The sequence below is a fragment of the Lineus longissimus genome, chromosome 3, assembly GCF_910592395.1.
Source record: "Lineus longissimus chromosome 3, tnLinLong1.2, whole genome shotgun sequence".
In the NCBI taxonomy this organism is placed as follows: Eukaryota; Metazoa; Nemertea; class Pilidiophora; order Heteronemertea; family Lineidae; genus Lineus; species Lineus longissimus.
In genome coordinates, this window is record NC_088310.1 from 9298123 (window position 1) to 9321508 (window position 23386).

A 23386-nucleotide genomic window follows, 5' to 3' on the forward strand; every position below is an offset into this window, starting at 1 on the left:
GTATCATTGGGAAATTTGGGATTTTTGGCTCACCGTAGGTGAGTCTATACGATACCGCAGTGTCCGTCGTCCGTCGTCGTCGTCGTCGTCGTCGTCCGTCGTATCCTAGTTCAAAAACAGTGGCACGTTTTTTAACCGCTAGGCCTATGAACTTAAAACTTTGTACACATGACCCCCTAGGTCAGATGACCCGTGACACTAAATTTCTGTCCGATCTGATTCTCTACTTGGCCACCAGGGGGCCAAATGTGGATATCTAAAAAGTGTGATATCTCGCTTATTAGTGACTTGTTTTCGATAAAACTTTTGTAGTAGGTACTCATAGCAAGGATACATCATATATCTTACGGGTTTTTAATTTGATCTACTTTTCAAGGTCGCAGAGGTCAAATGGCGTGAATTGGCCGTTTGAGTGTAACTATGGCACGTTTCTCAACCACCAAAGCTATGAGCTTGAAACTTGGTACATATAACCCCCTATATCAGATAACCTCTGGTGCTGAATTTCAGCCTGATCTGATTCTTGACTTTGCCACCAGGGGGCCAAAACAGAAAAAGTAAGAAGTGCAATAGCCTGCTTATTAGCAAATTGTTTTTGATGAATTTTTTATGGCAGGGACCCCTAGCAAGGTTACCTCAGATGTTGCACGATTTTTCGGATTTGACCTACTTTTTAAGGTCGCAGAGGTCAAATGGCGTAAATTTGCCGTTTGAGTGTAACTATGGCACGTTTCTCAACCGCAACAGTTATGAACTTGAAACTTTGAACAAATGACCCCCTAGGTCAGTTGACCTTTTACACTGAATTTTGGTTCGGTCTGATTATTGACTTGGCCACCAGGGGGCCCAAACTCAAAAAGTGTGATTTCTCGCTTATTACTGATTTGTTTTTGATAAAAGTTTCATGGTAGGTACTCCCAGCAAGGATACATCACATATCTTACGGGTTTTTGATTTGACCCACCTTTCAAGTTCACAGAGGTCAAAGTTGAAAACTTTACCGTTCTTGGTACGTTTTGTCGTTGTTCAATGTAAAGAGTTTTAATTTGTGTAATGATGCATCTTAGAAGCCACTATTTGTATGCCAAGTTTCAGCCAGATCGGAATTCAAATATGGCCGAAATTGCATGTTTTGTGGGTTTTTCCTCGTATTGTGGCAATCCAAAGGTTGTGAGTTCAAACCCTGGTCAAGGACAGCCAAAAATATTTTTATTTTTCATCTTTTCCTTTTTTCCTTTTTTCTTTTCTGAGTTCTATCTTACATTTTCTTCATTTTTTGATTTATTTGGTGCCATAGATTTAATTAGGCGGCCATCTTGGAAATCGTTTTTTGCCGATTGCTGTCGTGTAACGAGTGATGAAATTGTTATGGTCAGGTGGATGTGTCTACTTCACATATCACCCTGGTTTGTTATATGACCTACCTGTCAGGGTCACTGAGGTCAAAGTTAAAAATATATTCACCATTGTCATGGAGTGGCACGTTTCTTCACTATCATTTTCACCTAGACTCTACAAGCTTGGAACCACAAGTCTCGGATTCACCACTTGGCCAGGGCCGGCTCTGAACTGGTCACAGATGCATGTATAAATTATGAGAGGCCTACATACTGTAGCACTTTCTGTAACTGTCTACTAAAAATACTTACGGTGAGCACAATGGCCCCTGGCCGTTTCATTTATTATGTATGGCAGGCATTGAGCTCCAGTGAGATATGCGTATCATCCTATGAAAAAAATAGGAATAGACCAAATAAATCTCAAGCTGCTATCTCTTGTGTCCCACCCAAAGTGTTGTCCTTATCTCTTATAAATGGGGATGAAATATGCATTACCGATCCCATGCAACCATCCAGTTGGCAAATCATCCCTCAGCTCAAACTTGATTACTTTTCTTATCTTGCGGCAACATGATGCCCACTTTGTCCCAAGAATTGATTGGGAAACCAAGCGAACACTGCCACCATAGTCTGATGACCAAGGCTGCTCAAGGGCTGGTTAAACTGATAGAGGCCAGCAGGGTCATCCCATTGCCATAGCCGGTTTCTAGTTTTCCTCTCAATTACCTCAGAAGTGTATGTACTCTATACAGTGCAACATCCATTAGTGGACACCTCTCTACTTAGGATACTCGTTCTTGTCCCAAATTTGTTGTTTCCATTCAATTTGACCTCTCTAATCAGGACACCTCTCTATTAAGGATAGCACTTGTCAGTCCGCAGGGTGTCATTAAAAGAGAGCTTCTTCTTATGTAGTTTTACCAATTTCTGAATATTCAAGTCTGGTCCCAAATTGAGTGCATCATCATTCGATGCCATTCAACATGTTCAGAATGGTTTCAAAGTGGGCTGGCGGCACCATTTTGGCTGATGGTCATGATGTCATGTTTTGGTTTGGCTTTTTTTTGTCGAGTTTGTAGGAAATAATGACAAGGTTAGATCGGTGAAACTAGGGTATTTGCATTTTGATCTTTTAAGTTTAGCTTTTGAGAGATAATTCTTGCTATAATGTATGGCCCTAGGTTTTAGTTATTTTTCTTTCCCTGGAGACTGCTCTGAAGTCACATTAAGGGTTGACCATTTTAATAGGTACCACCATTTTGGCTAGAACTTGAAATCCTAAATCGATTATAGTACACATTCAAACATGGTGGCAGTCTGTTCTATGTTTTCAAGAGAATAGTCTCGCAGGTTTGAAATGAGCATTCAATTCATTTTGAAATAGTTCTGATTGCCTTAGGATTTCAAGTTTTACCTTAAATGTTGGTGCCTATGGTCAACCCTAACTTGATGCGAATTTTTCTTTGCTGATTTCAACCCTGTAACATATTTATCTGAATTTGAGGTTTAAATAAAAATGAGATTGATCTAAATGCGCATCATGAACATGCACGTGTTCTCAGCTTCAGCCTGGCTCAGGAAAGTATTGAGCTGTAAGGAGCTTAAGAATCTGATTGCTCATGGCATGGCAATGCAAATTCTGATGCAACGATATCATTGGAATACTGTTGATCTGTGTATGATATGCCTAATCTAAGCATTGCTCACTTATGTCAATATATTGGTTGTTCATTTGATCACGTTGCTTTCCTATTGTCAGTTGGCTTTTTCACCTCCTAAAAAACAATCATTGCTTGATAGCTGTATCCATGGCTAAAAATAACAAACAAAATACAAATCAAGGCTGTGTGCTTTTTTTTTTTTGTGCCCTGAACTAGTCTTGAAATTAACAGGACAAAACATCTCTAAAAGAACAATTACTTGATACCTGTCCATGGCAAAACAGGACAAATAAGATCAATTGAAGCTTATGGCTCGTGTCTTTCAAGAAGGGAACATCATTTAGGAAATGTCTTCAAAATGTTTCACATCATGCGCATGACAGACAAAAACATTTTCATCAAAATTATATGAACAATTTGTTCTGGAATAATGTTCGGGACACAACAGACAAAATGATGCAAAACCTTTTTTTGTAATTTACACACGCTAGTAGTTCCCTAGGCTGGATTTCTGTTAACTGTCAGCACAATTACATCGCAACATGCTGCTTGTCCTTTAGCAAGTGAAAAAAAGACCAAGATGCAAAAATTCACACTCAAACACACCTGGCCATTCTGGAACACTCCAAAATAATGAAAAAGCCCTCATCTACCTGTAATAGAATACCTCCCCCATTATCTGTTACGCTATACACTTATCTAATGCGAAATCAACAAGAAATTACACTTATAAGAAAGATTGGGCATTAAGTGTAGTTGTTCTCTGATTGCATCTGATTCAGTGTGCTGTGTTCAGTAATGGCTCATTTCACTTCTTTTTGTCTTCGTTTGATGTCAGGGATGTGTTCGCCAGTAGAACAATCACCGGATGAGTCGGTGATGGATGCATTCAGAACTGGATAATAGTTTCATGCAAGATGGCTAATGATGCAATGCGTCTTTATATCTTGAATGCCTGGAGGAAGCTGAAACAAGAAAAATACCAAAGCATCAACTCTTTTCATATTTGTTCAGAATTTCATATCCAAAGCAGAAATCTGGCATTTCATTGAAGCAGCTGAGTCTGTGAAGTAACAGGGTGATAAAAGGTTGGATCCTGACCATTAAAAGCATTGCTATGCATCTGATTTGCATTGATTCCCGAGTTTTCCTCATCCCAAGGAAATCGGGGGCAGCCGAAATTGGTTCAATCAATGTGATTTGCCATACAAGCCATGCCGTAAATTCGTGGTTACATTTTGAAACAAGGTCGGTTCCATAAAATGTGATATATTCAAATAAATCATTGGCAAAAATGTAAAGATAGAGCAAACTTTGGAAGCCAAATGCTAGAGGAATAACAGTACATTCATGGTGGGCAGAGTTGTGAAAACGGTCAGTGACAATCAATGAATGAGGCAAAATGAAAAAGTTGTGTTTGCAATAGATCACATGTGACAGATATATGCACCAGTGCTTTTCTGTGGTATCTTGAACTTTGTCTAAAGCACTGCAAAGATTATCATCCCAGTCCCCACAGAATTCAGTCTTCTAAAAGCACTCGACTAGTAGGGTAATCAGAGTACACATGTAACTCAGGACTCAGCTGCAAGTTGAACCCATCTTGATTATGAGGTTGATGTTCTTCCACTGCGCTATTATCTGGCCCTATTAGCAAACCTGTTGTTGGCAATTATAGTTGGCACATCTCTTAAGTCTGTTTGGGCTTACAACTGTCTTTTCGTAACTTATATTATAAGGACTAATCATTATTCCTGGGGAATTATCACATCGACTAAAAATCTTCTTACACTGGCAAACATACCGGCATCCGCCAATGGGGAATTTTGATTCATCACTTAGCAAATAAATACTAGCATCACCAGGGAGATAAAGGTGTAACACAGTCTCCCTTGGCATCATGATGAATGCCAAAGAATGTTACAGAATGGAGCTAATAGCAATAAAGATATGAGAACAATCAGTTATAGCGGCAAGACAATACTGCTGATGGAACTGCTAAGTGATCATGCCTGCCTTAGTAAAACCCAATACTGTGTTATAACAATGTATAATGCGGACGATTCTTTTCCATTTCGGATGACGTTTGATAACTGATGTACAGCGAAGTAAAGTTTTATTCCTTGTATGTAGCTCAGGCTTTAGTTTTTCATGTTACTGCTTGGTACACTCTTGGAAATAAAGGTATTTTAGCTTTCCAACACAAATATGTACTCCATAGAGATATTTAAACGAAGTGAAAACCTTTGAACATGTTGAACAGAGGTTTTTAAGTATCTCAAAAAGAATTTGTGGTTTTTCATTTTACCAAAAAAACTTTTACGGGGTGCATATATGTGTTGGCCAAAAAACCACTAAAATTTTTTCAGAAGCTAAATAACCTTTATTCCTAAGCGTGTATTGCAAGCTTTAGGACACCTTTTCTGCACAGAACATTTTATTCCAAAATTTCAGTGAAATAGTTTCTGGCTCAGTCTTCATCTATGTGCAACATTTTGAACAAAAGTGAAGTGAAGTAGTTTGTCTGTCTTCTTGCTAGTGTATGATAAAACCTATTTATGATACTATTATAACTCAATATGTTTATATAATTGTCTGTTACCATGGAACTTCTAGAAATACGCATCTGCCAAAGAGAAATTCGGAAGAGATTGCCAGGGTACAATTTCGTCTCCCTTGGGTGCCATGATTAATGCCAAAGGATGTACGGGAGAATGGAGCAAATACCGATAAAAAAGTAGACAACACAATTTATATTTCGACAAAACTGCAAAGTAATCATCCTGCCTTGGTAACAAACGATACTGTGTTATATTGTTAGGCAATCTTTGCCATTTTGGATGACATTTTCTGACAAAGATACAGCGAAATAGTTTTACATGACTTGTTTTTCTTTCAGCACACACTTTGTTAGTGTTGAACATTTTCTGGCAAAGGAACAGCGAAATAGTTTCTTTTATAGCTCAAGCTTTGTTGGCTCGAGAACTAGTTGGAAAGTGTTGCTTGAAAGTAAAGGGGAGAAATGTTTGCTAGCAGACAATATAAGTAATTTCTATGACATATAATGTTTTCCAGTATTAGCGAATCTTGACTATTTTATTTTACTTCTTACTTTCACCTAAGGATGTAACTGAAATGAGCTACATTTAACAATAAAATAAGTAGTCAATCAGGGAACCAAAAGCACTGTCCCTAATAGAGAGGGTATCTTAGTAACAGAGGTTACCTTAAGGCAGGTTCCACTGTAATTTTCACTTGCTCTGTCAATTCATGCAGCAGTTAATGTAAACATTCTAACCACTGATCTCCCTGCTGAAGTTAGGGGATAAAAATGTTTGGACTATGCAATTTTAAAATACAGTGAGCATCCTAAAAACAAAAGGTCATAGTATTTTCCTATGTGCTCTGCCTTTTTAAATAGTCAGCTTATATTACGAGGTGACTTGACCAGTTTCGCCTACAAGTAATCCGCTCTGTAATCTTTTTTCCGAAAAGTCCTGCCTACTTTGGAAATCTGATAAATGACCTATTGGAACATTGCAATAAAATAGTCATCGGCTTAAACAACACAAAGCTTATCTAAATCTTTAGGGACATTCGTCACGTTGGATGTGTTCTTCTTCCACCTTTGATTGGGATGGTGTTCGTGAGATCTGTTGGTTTGGAGAAACTCAAAGCCATTCTCTATAAAAAATTAGCTAAAAAACACACCACTGTAGTTGAACGCAAGACATTGAAGAAATTACTTTCATTACGTGGCGGTGTTAATTTGATATTCTTCAAAAAATTTCGCTGTACAGAAAACTTTAAAACTTGGTGCCTAACACCGTTAGTCTTGAATCCTGGGTCAGGAAAATAGAAATGCAGTTAAACACAATGTTGTCGTGCAGTTATCATGTATTAAATTTTGCCGGGACTTGGCATGTATAGTATTTGTGTGTCTGTCTATACAACATCATTGTTGCATTTTAAACTCGGTAGGTATTGGTGAAATTGGAAATTTAAAATTCAAGTAAAAATTTCAAATTTTTGATGATTGGTGTAGGCCTTTAAAGCTTGAAAACTAGAAACCCCCTTTGGTAATAATTGTTAGCGATGCATGTTGCATGCTACTATGTCTTTTCTCTCCTTGCAAAACATAGAATGCATCTGGTTGTTAAAAATGAGTTGCTTTTAGAGTAACTTTGATGATCCAAATTATGAGCTGGAGCATTCTTGAATGTGAATTTTACATGAAATTTTCTATTTCCCGTCTACAAGGAAATCCTAGGAAAGTTTCCAATTAAAGTCGTTCTTTGAAGATCCATCCACACACGCACTATTGTTTCTCTGGGAGTTTTTTTGCTTCCTCTTTTGAAAGATGAGACCTAACAACCACAGTGAATATTCTGTGTGGTATCTGTTCTCAAGATATCGGCAGGAAGGATGCATTATGAGGCGATACGGAATGAAAATTAAGGAAATATGAGACAAAGGGATGAAATGATGGAGGTTTTTTTCTGTGACTCCTCATTGCTTCTTGTTGTTACTTGTAGCCATGTTTGTTCAAGATCCGATGGGAAATGGTGATGTATTTTTTCTCACTTTGTCTTTGGTGGGAGTGAATGAATTGTTTGGAGATGAGAAACCTGCCAGATGTCAAGTGATTGTATCTGTTCCCTCGCATCTTAGAATGTCTTGGGTAAACAGTTCAGGAGATGAATCGGAGGCTTTTGCTTTGATGTGAGATGGCTTTGTGAATTGTCGACTCAAATTAATTTCTTCCCAGAATAATTTATGGAAAATCAAGGAAATTTAAGAGCAACATCAAGGTCTTTAGTCATTGCAACGCATCTCAGAATGTCGTACGGATTGTTTATAAGACCAAAAAAAATCGTAATCAGTTCAGTCCTTAAACACATCTGCCATCTTAAAGGGAAACGTCTGTGGAAAACTAAAGGGACAACACAGCCATTATTGATGCAACAGGACAAAACCAAAACAACACTGTCACCCCTGTTCCTGTCTTGTCTGTACAAGCATACAGCCAGTATGACTTTAAAACCTCCTTGTCAAATGTTAAGTCAGGGCATCCTCGAAAAACCTGTGTCTGTCGTATCGTCCTCCCCTCTCACACGTAAGCTCGGTCATTTGGGCCGTGTGTTCACCTGAAGTTCAGGATGTAGTCGGGGCTGAATATCGCTCATACTATTGCTGCCCTTTAAAATATCCTTCCCCACACCCTACCATATCTTCCTTGTCAATTTCCTTATACATTACCAGAGACTAAACCTGTTTTGTTTGATTTGACCTGGGGATGGAGGATGTATATGGTTGGCATCTGACTGATTGTTGATTCCAGTGAAGCTTCCCACTATTTACCCTACTGTACCTTTCATGTCCATTTCTAGCATCATGATCAGTCTAAAAAGCGGTTTGTTTGGTTTGCCCTAGGATGGAGGATAACGTGGGAAGTAATGTAGGTGGTTTGCCTCTTGACTGTTGATTCGAGTGCAGCTTTCCACTATTTACCCTGTACTCCTGTGTCATGATCAGAGTCTTAAAAATGTTTGTTAGATTTGCCCTAGGATGGATGATAACAATGGTAGTAATGTAGGTGCTTGGCATCTGACTGCGCTTTGCAAAATAATTTCAATTGAGGTGATTCAAAGATTCTGCACAAGAAAGCTTCCATAAAAATTTGGGACTGCAGTAATGTACACTTCATTGTCCAGTGGAAACTTCCTTAGAGGACTGTTAGCAGGACACTCTCTATCTCAATTAGAACTTTGATTATGGCTCCAAATTGGTCTTTCCAATACATTGTGACCTCTGTAATCAAGACACCTCTCTAAGAACAGCATTTGTCAGTCCCAGTTCCTCAGAAAGGTTCTACTCTAATTTGAGTTGGTCACAGTGTTTATAGCAAACATGTACAGAAGTGCTGGACATTTAATATCGACTACAACCTTTCCATGAAGTCATTATTGACCATTGAAACATTGCTTTTAGTCCTCAAGTTACATTGGCATATCATTTTACTAAACACATACTTGTATGGCATTCAGTACCAGGTCTCATGTGACCGAACAGTTTTCTATTCAGAAACATGATTAGGTTTTCCATTCGCACCTTTCCGAATGCAAAGTAGCCAGCTCTGACGCACAAAGACAACTTTTTCCTCCATGTAACATTTTGCTTAAAACAGTATCCTAATCTGGGTTAAAAAATCTGTCATTGATTTTCCACGCGATCATATTGCACAGACGCAAACTTGTTGATAGGGGTTTTGTGGCTCGAGTTGAAAATCTATTTTCCCGGAGAAAGCCTCGGGCAGTTTTCCTTTTGTTATGTGGCATACAAAGTATCACCGATGCAAAAAGCTGCAGCGCTCGGAGCGAGAAATTCAGTCGCTGTTCTACATGGGCGCCGAGGATTGGCCAAATCATTCATTTCAAATCGTTGATTATAACACAAAGAACCATTTTTGTTCAGGTCTGAAAACGTGATGCTGCAATTGATGTTGATTCGATTTCCTGGCTAAATTTTCGCATTGAACATATTTACGGGTGCTGATTTAAAATGTTATGAAATCACCACAACCTGATAATCCTGGCAGCAAACTGCTGACAAATCATTCTTTCAAAATTGATTATTGGGATGTGAAAATGTTGAAAAACTGTTATCATATCATATTTTGTCTAATTCAATGCAATATCAATGTTTAATAGCCTATACCATTGGTGTGTATTGTTCCTATACAACTGGTGTATATTTACTTGTGGCTCCAGTAAATGTAAATAAATATTGTTGTCATACAGTATTCCTCATAATATCAGAGAATTTATCAAGAAAAAAATATTAAAGAACCAATTATTCCTTAATGTTCTCCAAACCTTCAAAGCCTGCTGAGAAAAAGAGTTTTTAAAAATTGAGTAAGAGTATTATACATTTAATGAAAGCTTCTTCCAAAACCTATTCAGTAATTTTAATCAGAGTTGATTTCCTTTGATTCTCCTCTTTGTCTATAACAAAAGAAATTTGCATCATTTGTTCTATAGGATAAGAAATTTGCATTATTTGTTGAAGTAGTTATTCTTTAAATCCTCTTGTCTTTAATTTAGTCTTTAAAAATAGATCAGAGTCTTTAGTTACAAGTAGAAGGGAAAACTTTACTATTTCAACAGTTGTATGATGTTTTGAGCTCAGTTGATGTCTTTGCTTCTGGATATTTTTGCAAGAGAATTCTGCAGAGACATGTGACTAATTATCACATAAGACAATATTTTTTATTCAGCGGGGTTCATGTGCCTGCTATAAGGATTGGTCATCGATGGGACCTGGGATAAATGTCAAACCCAGCGTTGGCCATGACAAGTCATCTTACTGATGTCATCTCAGCAATAATCATCATATGTCTCCGCTTACAAGTTATTTGTAGCAACTATGGCCATATCCTCCACAATATATATTACAAACCTTTTTCTATAACATTTGGTTCTTCGAAAAACAATCTGAATTCCACCCAGATTCATTTGCTAATTCGATCATTTAATGAGTACCTCTACTTACTGGAAGTAAACCGTGCGAAAATTTATACTATAATTATCCGACAAGCATTTTGGACCATCTGATATTTCAATGGCTTCATACTTACTGATGCTGTGGCTCCTGTGAGTGTGTCCCTCAGACTAGTGGTGGCAGCACTGCTTGATTTAAAGCCTGGCAGCATCAGCAGCTTCGATCAGAAGTGACACTGTACTGCTACTGTACAGGTGATTTAATGTTACGTTGGCTTGAAGTGGATTATTATATTTTGTTAGCGCTTTAGCGGTAACTAAATCACTATTGAGAACTTTCGGATTTAGGATACATCGAATTAGGTTATTGTTTCTTTTGTCAGCATATGGACTATCTTTTCATTGCACTTTTGGAGGATTAACATTGGAAAACAAAACCGAAAAGTAAGTCATGTCGTGAAGTTTTTTTGGTCAGAATTGTTGTATTTGCCTTAAATGCATTTAATTGTCTGGTATACACCATGTCTATCATGCCGATTCCATTTGGATTGAAGTGGGGTCTTCCCAACCATTGCACCTTTTGAACATGTTGAATAAATACTTGGAGAGCACCCCCAGGTGCAAAGTATTGTTGCGGATGTTGGTTTTACTTTGTGTTTGTAGTTAGTGAGGGTAGTGCATACAAGGGATCTGGAAAAAAAAGGAAACCTGAAGCAAAACGCATTATAAATGGGGAGTTTTCGATGGACGGTAAAAACCTAAGGTGACAGTTTTGAGGACACCAGACTGTGGAAAGAGGGGACAAGAGGACAAGAGAGGAGACAATTGTAGAAGCAGTTGTGGACTTTTGGATTGTGAGATTGTCCAACCTAATGATTTTATTGGAAAATGCATCCATTCCTAGAAATATTTGGAAGTGAAATATGAAAAAGATGTTTTCGCAAACATTTTGGGCCACAAGGATTAAGGGCTTTACTGTAATTTCAGTAAATAGGGATCAATATATGGACCATTTGTTTGAAATAATTTTATTACTTTCAATAATATTGTAACATACAGATGAATCCCAGGGCTAGGCTATCAAGCATTATTAGCCCTGGTTATTTTTACATAGAGAAAAGTGAATGATGGCAGAGAAGAATTAAACAAACAAGGATATGATAATTGAAAACAGGCTTCATAAGTTAAAGAATGGCAAGTTCAGCAATAAAGGTGCTGACTCTAGTAACGATAAAGATATTGTCTACAATAGACAATCTGTAATGGCCATTCAATAGCAACTGCAGCCTGTCTTCTTGGCAAAGGTTGTAGAATATAAAGGTGAATGATGGCAGCGTATTCAGGTCATCAAAAAGATCAACCCTAAGCATGTCGGCAAGAGGGCAATTGAAGAAGAGGTGGCGTGTGGTTTGCGCCTTGTGTCCGCATTTACAGTAAGGGTCGTTAACATTTACAAAGTTATGAGAAAACAGGTGGTTTTTGAATATAAGGTCACATCTGGTCCTATTCAAAACGATTTCAGCTTGACGGGGTAGGTTTAGTTTGGGCGTAGCCATGGACATTTGATTCCTGCCTAGGAATAGTCTTAAGTTATATTTGAAAGAGTTTCGAGAGTAACGAGTTTGGACATCTATTGGAAGGGAAGACCAGTGCCTAATTGAGCTGGGTATTGTGGATTTTGTGAGATTCTGCGACATGTTTCTAGGAAGATTGTAGGTTCTGCGATTTCTAAGACGCCCGTCAAAGACGGGGTTTCGATACTGAACAAATTCATTGTGAACGTAAGTGGGTATATTGTTATGTTCAACATCGTACATCAGGATTAACTTTTTCTCCGTTCTCCGCCTTCCAAGGGTCACCCAGCCCAGACAGTCAAGAACCTTGGTGGTATTAGTGCCCTATATGCAACCACTTACAATCAGGGCAGCCCGATAATGAACCTTATCGAGTCTAGATAGTAAAGTGATGTTTGCCGAGTCGAAAATGACAGAACCATACTCCAAGTGAGGTAATATGAATGAGAAATAAAGCTTCTCGAGGTGTTTGGACTGTAGTGAACCCTGCAAAGTTTTTAATGGGTTCAATAGGTTGTTACATTTACCCACGACATACAAAATGTGATGCTCAAACGACAGTGTTTCATCCAGTATGATACCAAGATGTTTGTGAGACTGGCCACGGGGGATAACACTCCCATTTAGTTCAAGATAGCCAAAGTTGCGGACCTTACGACGAGGTGAGTGGTAAATAACCTCCTTGCTTTTTTCAGCTTTGAAGTCTAGCTTCCATCATATGGACCATTGATAAGGACCATTGTGACCAAACTAGTGTCTCTGTTTATGTCTTTTCCTGGTGTATGATGAGAACATTTGCAGTGACAAAGCAGAATGGATGTTCTCTGAAAAGCTGTGGTGACTAAATTCATGTAACAATCTTTCTGATGAAATGAAGAAGAATTCTTTCCTCTGATATTTGGATGAATAATCAACACCTATTTAACATGTTTAATAAGCCTCGTTGAAGTTACTGAATCTGGACCAAATTATGCCAGCCAACAGAACCTTGCCCTGCAAGTGATACTGGAGTCAATTTGTGAAACTCTATCAATTGCTTTCAAAAATAATACGAACTGATACAGTTCATCAGTTATATTCCATTCACTCTTTTATCCACCAGTCATATAGCCTGTTTTGTTGTCTTGCCATGCAGCGCCTGCCAGGTTAAAACACTTAGATTGTCGGTGAGACAATACCGATGGGCTGAAAACTCAATAATCAGTTCGATGCAATAATGGCAGCATGATGAACTGTTTTCCTTCAGTAAATATTGCTCCAGGGTAGAGAATCAGCCATTGTTATTGGTATCTGTCAACCTGATAGTTTTTTTAGTTCACCTGAGGCGATCTTATACAAGGGAGCATGTTTCGTAACCCCTTGGGCTACATGGCTGAAGCTTGTCATGGTGGTAGATTTGGGCAGCATGTTCGGACAAATGTTTTGTTTTCGCAATTTGACTGACTTTGTTGTCTCCTAGCGTACATCTGGAGAATCACTTTTTGCCATTTTTAAGCCAGTGGTTGTAGCTGGAGTGATGACATCTTTGTAGTGAATGTATCTAAATGACTACATCTGATTTCTCCTGGGTTTTTGATTTGATCTACTTTTCAAGGTCACAGATGTCAAACTCTTAGGTTTCCCCGAAGGGTCATTCCTTCACTGTTGGAGACAGACTCTTGACTAGTGTTCAAGGTCACAGAGGTCAAACCTAAAAAATTTCACTGAGAGTGGCCAGCTTTGATTATATGTCATAGATTCTTCAAATTTGATATGTAGACACCTATGAGGCATCTCCACGCATTGACAAAGATTTATGGCACAATTGAGGTCAGCATGACCTAGTTTTAAGGTGTAAATGGATGAAAGTCATAGAATCTAGCCAGAAAGACTGAAAGTGACAATACCGAAATATTGGTATTACAAGGAAAAGAAGGTTGCATCCTAGTAATGGTATGAATTGGTGTTTTTTTCCATCAAACATCACTCCTACCACTGTTAAGGTGTCTTTACAGAATTCCTCCAGTTGAGGCTTTAGTGTGAATCAATATGAAAGAATATAAGTTCGCCTTGAAGGAGTTTTACTTGAACATGTTAAAAGTTGAAATAAATCACCTGCTGCAGCTGATGTGCAGTGTAAATAGCTTTGATCACCCATCCATGATATTAAATGATAAGTCGTAAAATTCTGCTTTAGGTGAAGCCTCATTTATCTCAATAAATTCTTCCAGAGGTTTAGGTTGTAAGCCTCAAATTAACCCTTTGATGCCCAGGGATGTATGGGATATGCCATAAAATGCTACTGCCCGACACCCACAGTGTACCCGATTCGCTCTGAAGAAAAAACGTTTTTTCAATGAGTAGCGATCGTTCTGCCATCTCCAGTCGATGACCCTAACCTCACATTCCTCCTAGTGCCCAACATTCATAACCGAGATTTATGGCTAAATAAAAAAGATATTGAAAAGCATGCATTTGATTGATAAATTAATTCATGCTGAAACTTCTTATTTCCTGAAAGGCTTTACCCCACACTTAGAACTGAAATTAATGGCAAATTGAAGAGAGAAAAATAATAAAAAAGCATGCATTGCGTTCATAAATCTGCAAATGGTTTTGCATTCAGAATCCAGTTAATCTTTCTCTGCCATCAATTCACAGCTCCTGTCTTCAGTAAGATAAAGGCTGTTTGAACTCAGAGCCATTTTTGGCAATCTAAATTACATTTTCATGTTTGCTGGATGAGGGTATACATTTCATCTTTATTATTTTCTCATGTGGTCCTGAAGCGGGTTCTGCTTATTATGATGTAGCACAGTCTGCACGGTATATACAAGCATAAAGAAATAATAACTAGAAAGGTATCATTCCTATTCAAGGGATTTCCATGGGCAAAGTAGCCTGTATCGTTTAAAATGTTGTCTCAAATTACATAAAACAAGTGCTTAGGCATTTTTACAACCAAAGGTTTTTGCATATAGTATGAAATAATAACTAAAAAGGTTTCACTACCTTCTATTTCACAAGGGATGGCCATGGCCAAAATAACCTGTATCACTTAATCTTATCAAGTTGCATATAACAATTGTAAAGGCATCTTGTCCACCAAAGAGTTTTGCATCATTTTCAGTAATCTAGATTTAAAAGTGAGTAATAGAGTGTTTCATTTCAACTTAATTAACGAAGCGGTCTTAGACATGTTAGATCGGTGAACTTAGGGGTAAAGACCTCATGAATGTCCACTAAAGTTTCTGATTATTTTTCTTTGCATCCCAGTACTTGTGGTATTCAAGAATCTAATCAATTATCACCTCATCCATTTCCATCCCGGCCAACTCCCAGGGTAATCAGACCATCAGATCTTTTTTTACACTCGGGGCGTCGAAGGCAAAGTCATGTCAAAGCCTTGGGGGCCATATGCTATCTTCAGTACATTTCTTGTACAAAAAAAGTTGTCGGATAACTCTGTAATTTGTTGATTTCATCGCTGTAACTTTGTTATGATGCCACAACATCTACTTCTTCACCAGCATCATACCGGGGACACGTACGGTTGTGTCAAAGCCTTTGGGTCAAAATGCTATTCTTTCGTATATCATTTTAATCTGCGCGAATTCAAAGCCGATTAGTTACATTCCTGCAATTGTATATTCAATTTCAGTCCTTTCATCTGATGTGGTCTTTGTTCAGTTAATGCACAGAGGACTTGATATGTCACTTCTATCATTTCAAAAATGTGTTCCTTTTACATTATGTTGACCGATTCACTTGTGCATTGGTCTGTACAATTGCATACCTGCTCAAAAAAGTTTCTATCTCAACTTAGTTGAACCAATTTTCAGCAGTTTGCATTATTCATATCCGATCAATCTTTGCTGAATTTCCGGATGCCAGGGCTGACAATTATGAATTGAGAGTTTGCAGTGGAATAGTATCAGTATTTGATTGGTCTGAAATGCAGCATTGCAGATTAGACTCAATACTGACTGCATTTTTTCCAGACCCATTTCCTTTGAAGGGAATGATTTATCTGGCAGTGCTCGATGATTTGTGTGCATGCTGAGGATAAAAAAACACAATTAAAATGGGTCATGCCAATGGACCTCGCACACAAGCTAGTGGCGGTCAGAAAGTCAAGGCCCCATCAGAATGCTGAACAAACTACAATTCATGGAAACCTAATATGATATCAGTTACACATTCATGTGGCCTATCAAATTATGATAGTTTGCAGCATATCTGTTGACATGGAAGTGTCCACCTTAAGTTCAATATAGCCAGAATGAGCCCAGTTGGGTGATGCACATTTGATGTATGGCCAAGATATTTCACCAGGCCAATTTCAGCAGGGCTGAGTATTTTTAGGAACAATACAAAGGCCTGCTGTGGGAGGATGTATGGCCTCCTCCATATGGCTAGCCAGGAGTTCTAGAACGCAGTGCGTTTTCCAGAGGGAGGGGCGTTCTTCAAACATTAATTGATTTTTGGCAGAATTTTTGCAGTGGGGATTCTAACAGAAAAATTTTAAAACATTTCTCTCCAACAAGTGTGTCATTTGCACCTCCTTTCCTCTCCTTGCCTAACGCCAATGTCATGTTGCCTTGCTTTGCATTCATTTATCATTAAAAAAGCCACTTTCCTCAGGTGGTGATTTTGATAGTTGACCATCACACTTACTGAGGCCAGCATATCGAGAAAATTTCTTCTGGGAGCCGTCTGGCTTAAGATAGCCGTATTGGTCAACTCCTCAGCGGAACACTCAGGTCATTTCACCACAACTTCACTTCTTTTATTCGAAAATTGCTCTCAAGCCTCCAGAGGATGTGGCCAAGACCATTTCCACTGACATATAATGCAGCCGAAAGTGTACCCTGGACACTTATAAAACTGGTAAGATTGCGTATAACGGAGACCGAAGCAATCTTGGATCTGAGTAGCAAAACCTGCTCGAAGACGAACTTCGACAGTTGCAGTCCTCTAAGGGAAATTAATTCCATCTTAGTAAGATCTTTCTTTTCCGTTTTATTAACAGTCGAGCTATTTATCTCAATCTGTGTGGTTCCCCTGAGCGTGATTCTCTCACTTCTGTACCCTGTGGCAACCGTGGCCCTCTTATCCTGTAAAGAAAATGCAGGGTTTGCTGATGAATGATCCGCAAGGGATCGCGGCTGTTCGAATGTGAGAAATGGCAAAGGATTTATCCATCAACGAAATATGACAAAGATAAGACATAACCTGTTATTGGCTACATCAGGAAAATGTATGTCAGGTCATTTGGGTAGCTTGGAGCAATGGTTCAGAACGAATTAAGAAATTAGATATGTTGCTTTGGGGCTCATCAATTTCAAAGGAAACTGCTTTGTACTCTATTGGGATTGTATAGAAATGCAATTGGCTAAGTTTCAGATTAATTGCTCTCTGAGAATAAGGCAATTATAGGAGGCTACTGTTATTTTGGTGCCTTTTTGCCCTTTCGGATCAAGGAGGATACCGCGGTGACGTCACGGCTTTTCCAAGATGGCGCTGCATATTGTAAACAAACTCGATCCACGGCCAAGGGAAAATCAAGTCATCAAAAAAGTTAGATTTTTCGCATCAAATCAGAGTTATCAGTACTTTTCTGCTATGAAATAAGTCTTCAGACAATAAGCTATCATTTGAATAATGAAAAGTGCTGTTTTGATGGGGAAAAATAGGTTTTTTTAAACCAAATAGCCGGCACCGATCTTCCAAAATTAGCGATGGTTTCAAAACAGTCTCCCAGATATGGGGCAATCTCTTCATTATCATAATGGGATTTGGAGGCATGTTTACAGATTTTACAAGTTCGAGACCTGTAATACCTAAAACTCGCATAGATCCCCATAGATCCCCTCTATTTGTCGAGTTAGCGCCCCTGCAAGATCATGCATTTTCGGACACTAGAACGAAATCTTCCTGCGGATATCGCGGTTTCGGTGATGATTTAAGGAGAAATTGACTGTTGTTAGAGTTGTATGGGACAGAAATGAGTTCATACTTCATGAATACATGAATATATTATGATATGGGCGGGCTTCTAAGTCAAAACAATAACAAACTCAACTTCATCTCTACCGTGTATCGCGTAGTGCATTGCCTAGTGTATTTCGTAGTGTATTTTAGCGGAGACATTGTTTCCCATTATTTCCGCACTTTGGCCACGGCAAACGTCTTTTTTATTCGTGGAAGTTAATCTGCTCTGTAAATTTTATTCTACACAGGAAGAATCCATACTAGGTATTGCAATATTTCATGTCTATTGGTGTTTTTGTGTACAGGAGCGCACCAGACAGTGAGACGTGGAGATGTGTTCAGTGCTGGTGCTGTCAGTAGACTGAATCTGATTGGCCATAGCGATCACTAATATGGGTCGGGATCACGTGATGTGACGTCACCGCGGTATCCTCCTTGCTTTCAGATTTTCATATTGTTTAGATACAGTTTAAATTGAGAGCTATTTTTGATAGGCCAGCATTACCCCTAAAAACAAATTTCTCTTAACATGACTGTAAAAAAATTGTCATTGCCTGCACAGCATCTCACTTAACCTGACTGGAAAGAAGGATTGCCGTTGCTTGCACAGCACCATTGGCACATAAAAAAACCACAAACATTTGATCGCCCTGGATATAAACCTCGTCCGCAGGGGTCATGCCGGTTGTCTTTGAGAAGAAAAAACAAGCAATATTTTTATTGCTGATCACAGTGATAGTTATATCAGGTTGTTGCAGATGCTAAATAAAAAGAAATGTTTCTTTAACACGTCAATTATAGTTAAACACAATTAACTATGAAAATTTTTTTAAATGTCAAAGACTTGTGCTACCAAGAAAGCTAATATAATATCTGGCATTGTGAAAAGTCTTGTTTGATGATTTTCTCTACCGTTAACAAGTGCCATATGGGGCTAATAAACATGATAAATATGAAAAGATTACCATAAACATGGCATATTATGTATTATCGTGGCACAAAACGCATCATTTTGAGACTACTGCCACACTAAAGGGACTGTTTCCAGCATCAGTATTGCCAAAGCGTAGGTATACTGGTTTGCTAATATCCACTGAGATGTAGCTGTCATTGAATTATAATAAACATGATAAATATGAAAAGATTACCATAAACATGGCATATGTATTATCGTGGCACAAAACACATCATTTTGAGACTACTGCCGCACTAAAGGGACTGTTTCCAGCATCAGTATTGCCAAAGCGTAGGTTTACTGGTTTGTTTATATCCACTGAGATGTAGAAGTTGTCATTGCATTTATATACACGCACAATGTTGTAAACCCAAAACGATGATTTATTGAGTAGGTGATGCAGTGTTTCTCGTGTTCATTTGATATGTACATGTATCTTGATACTGAGAACTGTCAAACCTTAAACTGAGTGTTTTTTGGTGTTTTTATATGCACTATCTTTGTTGAATGCAGAAATTGTAGTGGTTTGTTCTTGCAGACAATGATTTGAAGCGTGGTGTGTTTTGGCCCTTGAGCAGTTTTACTGGGCTCAAAACATAAGTATATATTCGGTGTAGTAAAATTAAATAGGGTAACATTAGACCAGACTCGAAAAATTTAGCAAATAGTGACCTTTCTTGCATTTTGTTCTAGCATTCTTGGTGCGTACATTTGTGTGTATCATTCATGCAGTACACGTGCGATAGACGCCAGTACTGGCAGAGATGATTTGCTTGAATGTTATGTCCGCTTTGGAGAATGCCCAAAGTGGTCAATATAGGAAAGACAAGTGACTGATCAAAGGAGGGTTGACACACCTTGGGAATACAGATAGAGCCAGTTTATCATTTACGAACGGAAAGGGAAGGCAAATAATGTTCAATAACAGCTCTGAGAGTGAGGCTTTGATGTAGTGGGACTTCAACAGGAGAGATAGGAAGTATATAGGTAACTAGTAGGATGTCTTTAATGCCCTTGGCCATAATAAGTATCCGTCAGGATATAAAGATCGCAGACGGGCAGGGCAAATAATGAGCTGAAGGTACTGCTCTTCTTTGATAAAGTTGACACGGTGTTTGATGAATTTGGGATGACAACAGGAAAAACCTCAGAGCGAGTTAAACATGTCAAAGGAAGCAGGATGTCTTCATTGCTGGTAGAAATATGGCAGCAGGTTCCAGAATAATTCACGATGCCAATTATGTACCAAAGAGCAGCTATGAGAGGGAGCCTCTTATTAAGGTTTTATGACTGGTTACCAGCCTGTTGCTTTTTAGCTCACCTCTTAGCAGAGGTGAGCTTATCCCATACCGTGGCGTCCGTCGTCCGTCGTCGTCGTCGTCGTCCGTCGTCCGTTAGCAGGGCACGTTTCGTAACTGTTAGAGCTATTGAGTTGAAACTTGGTACACATGTACCCTTATGTAATGACACCTTGGAGACCAAGTTTCGGTCCGATTCGTTTCATGGTTTGGCCACCAGGGGGCCAAACGTTAAAAGTGAAAATATGCAATATCTCCCTTAATAGTAGTCGGGAAATTTTGAAAAAAATATGGTAGGTACTTCTAGCAAAGGTGCATCATATATCCTCCGGGTTTTTGATTTGACCTCCTTTTCAAGGTCACAGAGGTCAAAGTTTGCTGATTCACTGAACAGTAGCATGTTTCCTATCTATTTTAGCTAGAAGGTTTTAAACCAGTGTGGACATGTATCTGGGGATTCTCCATTCCACCCTTAAAATTTGGCCGTTCGGACATCAAATATGGCCGCCAGGCAGCCATCTTGAAAAATAAACACAGTACTATTACTCCGAAACTAATGATCGGATTGCAACCAAATTTGATCTGGATGTATATCTATGTACTCTCTACTAAATCCTTGATTTTTTATCAAATGTGATAGCCAATATGGGTGCCAGGCGGGCATCTTGAAAAATTCTTAGTTTGGCCACCCGGGGGCCAAATTTAATGTCCAAAGTTAAAATGTTTGATTGCTCGTTTAATAGTGGTCTGATTTTCATAACATTTTTATGGTAGGTACTCCTAGCAAGGATACATTTCGTAAATGTGGGTTTTTGATTTGACCTACTTCTCAAGGTCACAGAGGTCAAAGTTTTCCAATGGCACCGCCATTTTACAATGACGGCACGTTTTGTCACTGCTTTAGCTACAGATCCCTAACTTGGTACGAATGTACCCCTATACTCTTAGACTAAACTGCAGTCTTTTTCTGATTCTCAGTTTGGCCAGCAGGGCCCCAAATGTTAATAGTGGACTCTCCCCTAAGGGTGCCTTGAAATGCTGCTAAGTGGGATGTCATAGTCTAAGCCTAGGCAAATGCAGGATTAATTAACCTCTACAGAGCCCTAGGAATTTCAGATGATGGTTGTTTCTTGTACTAGACACAAGCAAACAACATAATTATCCTATTCCTAAGCATTTCCATAATGGGTCATCTGTAAACCAAAGGACTTTTTTAAAAAGGTGTGTTAATGCTGATGACTTGTTGCATTAAATTGCTTTTTGTTCTTTTGGTAGGCATGCCATGCATGTTTTGCTGCTTCAAGCAATTGTTCTGCTGCTGTTTTAACGATTACTGGTCAGATCACAAAATTGTCTACTCTGCTTTGTCATACCTGTAGTCACCTCAATTAAATTCAACTTACGCATTATTTTATCTCTCATGTAATTTCATTGTAAAACATTACTTCATTTCTTTCTTACATTTAAAACCATGCTAATGCTTCATCCATCTTCCCTTCACAAGAGGTGAGCACAATAGCCCTGGCTATTTCATTTACTCAACCTTTCTTACAGTAGCCTTTCTGACAGTAGCCTTTCTTACTGTTAGCTTTTCTACATTACATGGATATTACAGTTGGCCCCTCTAGACTACACAGGTCACAGTAATGATGAGCCCCTAAAGTGCAGGGTTGACCAATGGTTGAATCAATGTGTCATTACTGTTATCATTTTGCCTCTTTGCCTGCGCTCAGCCATTCTTCCTGTTAACATAATTGAAAAAGCTGTCAATGGATATGATTTAGTTTCGCTGCAGTAGCTTGCCACTTACCTCAAACATAACGGCAGTTATGAATTTCATGAACCAGTAGTTATTAGAGAAACATGGAAGATTCAAGAACAAAAATTTAACTGCTTGTAACTGCTGTAGTGTGATGTGACCCCAAATTGTTACAGTCAAAACAATAAAATGCTTCAAATGATTTGAAGTTGGCAATGTACATGTTATGACCTCATCTGGTCCCAAACATTGCAAAAAGTATATCAATTATTCAAACCCCTCACTAAATGTGATTCTCGGCTGACATTTTCTTTGATAAGAACGCACAGCATTACTTATCTATCAACTGCAACCAGACCGTGTACCAATCAACTGGCTGACTGATATCAGGCTGAAACATTGCCAGCCCTGTTGTCTGCGTCTCCTAAATCACAACGCGCCAGTCACTCATAACTCATTCCAGTGGCGTTGAACGTATTACCAAGTGGGAGGCATAAACTGACCGCCATAACTCGGCATACGAATGCTGCCCACGGAGTAGACAATGAGCAGTCACGTTTTCTAATAAAGCAACTTGCTATTCTAAGTGGGGATTTGTTTTTTCCAGGAGGATATGACAAGGTTCTTTGAATAGTGTGTCTGTCAAATTGTGTTGTTTTTTCTTCCTCTATTATAAACATTCGTATTATTCTGTCATTGACATTCTACTTCGTAGAACTGGTTTTGATACGATGCTGAGGGACTGGCTTGCAAAGACAGTATTTTCAGTAAATATGTGATGATGTCAATTGAAAGTTGCTAAAAAGACAAATATTTTTCAAAGAGGGAACATTTTGTTTTCCAGTTGACCAGTGACAGATACAGGGGAAGTACTAAGTGGTCATTCTCCTCCATACAATACTGTGGTAGTCATGCTATTATTGGGACCCGCCGTTCAGTCCTCGCCTCTTGGTTATGACTGCTTTCAGCATCAGAACCCACTGCGTATGACAGCCAGTTAATTCAAGACACACGCTGCCCGGATCAAGTTTACTGATCATGAGTCAATTGTGATACCCCAAGAGATCGACGCTAGCTTTGCCATCAAAAAGGTGTTTATGACCAAGCTGCAATGCTCAACGCTCCAATCAAAGGTGATGCTTTATTGTGAGAATAGCAGTTTGGTGTGGTGAGTGACCAATTGAAACACACTGACAATCCTGATTGGCTGCCTCATTATAGTGGCAGCATCTCACATAGAAACAGTCATCATGTTTTCGGTTATGGTGGATAAAGAGACGTAGGTACCAGTCACAGCATTGGGGAAATTGGCATGAATTGTTGAACT

General features: G+C 38.8%; 1 protein-coding gene across 3 annotated transcripts in view; it reads left to right on the top strand.

Moving 5' to 3' along the window:
• The first annotated feature begins 10742 nt into the window (after nucleotides 1-10742).
• LOC135485699 (serine/arginine repetitive matrix protein 1-like) overlaps nucleotides 10743-23386 on the top strand; it is a 148875-nt gene continuing 136231 nt past the window's right edge. For all 3 annotated transcript variants that reach the window (XM_064768090.1, XM_064768088.1, XM_064768089.1), the window contains exon 1: nucleotides 10743-10944. The gene's annotated coding sequence lies outside the window, so the exon portion shown is untranslated. The remainder of the gene's footprint in view (nucleotides 10945-23386) is intronic.